The following is a 1,958-nucleotide window of genomic DNA, read 5'->3' on the forward strand; positions in this document are numbered from 1 at the left end:
CAGTGATCCAGTCACGTGACTGTCAAGCCATTCCATATTCTGACTGTCCAGCCAATCCTTATTTATCATTGTCTGAAAATCCCCTGTAATGTGGAAGCGAAATTACCCGGTGAAACATGAAAAGGGAAAAAAAAAAAGGTTGGACGGGGTGTGGCTATAGCATTCTGACACCCTGTCATAGACAGTGCAGTGTTAGTTTCAGTACTTGTGATTCAAGTGTGTACAGAATGTCTGTGTATGAAGTCTTTGTGTTTTTTCTTTTAGTTGTGTGTGTGTGTTCAAATCTAACCTTGGCATTTTCTCAGCTACCACAAGTGTTTGAGGAACCCAACTGGGCAGGGTGATAAAATCTTTTTGGTCTGTATGAAGATGCTACACATCAGCAAAAGTCTCTCTCTCTTTCTCTCTCTCTCTCTCACTCACACACACACACACACACACACACACACACACACACTGGGCAGGGTGATAAAATCTTTTTGGTCTGTATAAAGACGCTGCACATCAGCAAAAGTCTCTCTCTTCCTCTCTCTCTCTCTGTCAGACACACACACACACACACACACACACACACACACACACTCACTCACACAGAGAGACAGAGAGACAGAGAGGGACATTCTATATCTAGGGAAGATTTTGATATTTGAAAATTTAATCTTTTACAATAATGTAATGCTACATTTGTTCTTTCCATTCATGTCAGTGCAGAACTATACAAAGTTGTGATTTGCCATACAGTTAAAACACGCTACTACAGTTGTTCATTATTCATGTCAAAGCAATAAAATTCAACGTTATGATCTGCGATACAGTTGACATGAAACCATCTGACTGAAATGCTGCTTTGTGTCTTTTTTTCTGTCTTTTTTGTTTGTTTGTTTGTTTGTTTTTTGCTGCTCCATATTGTGCACTGTTTCAGTGGCATTACTCCCACGCCACTCACTCCAAGACCCCCATACACAGCTACACCCTGGGTTTGTCTGTCGTAGTCCATGCTGCTTTGTGTCATTGCTGCTTATAGTTTTTGTTGATTAGTCTCATTGAACAGGGTAAAATTTGAAGTAACCCAACACTCATCCACTGTTAGCAAAATGGTTGTTTTGTTTTGCTTTGATTTGTATGATAAAATTCGTATTGGTTTTGTTTTGTTTTGTGATTTGTGTATAATAGTTTTGTTTTGGTTGGGTTTTGGTTTGTGATTAATTTTGTATAATAAAATTCATATTGGTTTTGTTTTGTTTTGTGATTTGTGTAATAGAATTAATAGTTTTGTTTTGGTTTGGTTTTGCTTTGTGAGTTGTACAATAAAATTCATATCTTTGTGTGTGTGTGTGTGTGTGTGTGTGTATGGAGTGTCGATATTTCAAACTGACCACATTTTGTTTCTATCCATTCACTCTCTTGACTGTCTCTCCATGTGTATTCATCTGTCTGTGTCCGTCTTGCTGTGATCTCTGTGAATACACTGCCTGAACCTGAACCTCTCTAGGTCAGTGCTAATCCCTCTGTGTATATATATGTCTGTGATCTCCCCCTCTCTCTCTCTTACTTTGTTGTCCAAATTCAAGTGACCTTGGGAACTGTTTAATACCCCAGAATTATTACTGCCAGCCTTCTATGTTTAAACTGATTTTGCTCATGAAGTCACATCAAGAAGAAGACTGGTAGTAGTCGAACAGTTTGCTGTTGAATTGCATTAAAAAAACAACAAAAAAACAACGAAAATTTTTTGTATAACTTTATAATTTAGTAACTAAGTTGTACCTGATCATATGTGTCGTGTTGCTCTCGTCTATTGAATCACACAATGTATGTCTTGAAATCTTCTCGAAATAAGTTTACACACCACCACGAGGGTCTTTTTTTTTCATCTTTTTTTTTTCTTTTTTTTAATTAATATCAGACCATCCCCCCAAACCTCTCTCTCTCCCCCCCCCCCTCTCCCTTTCTCTCTC

Source organism: Babylonia areolata, chromosome 10 (assembly GCF_041734735.1).
Source record: "Babylonia areolata isolate BAREFJ2019XMU chromosome 10, ASM4173473v1, whole genome shotgun sequence".
In the NCBI taxonomy this organism is placed as follows: Eukaryota; Metazoa; Mollusca; class Gastropoda; order Neogastropoda; family Buccinidae; genus Babylonia; species Babylonia areolata.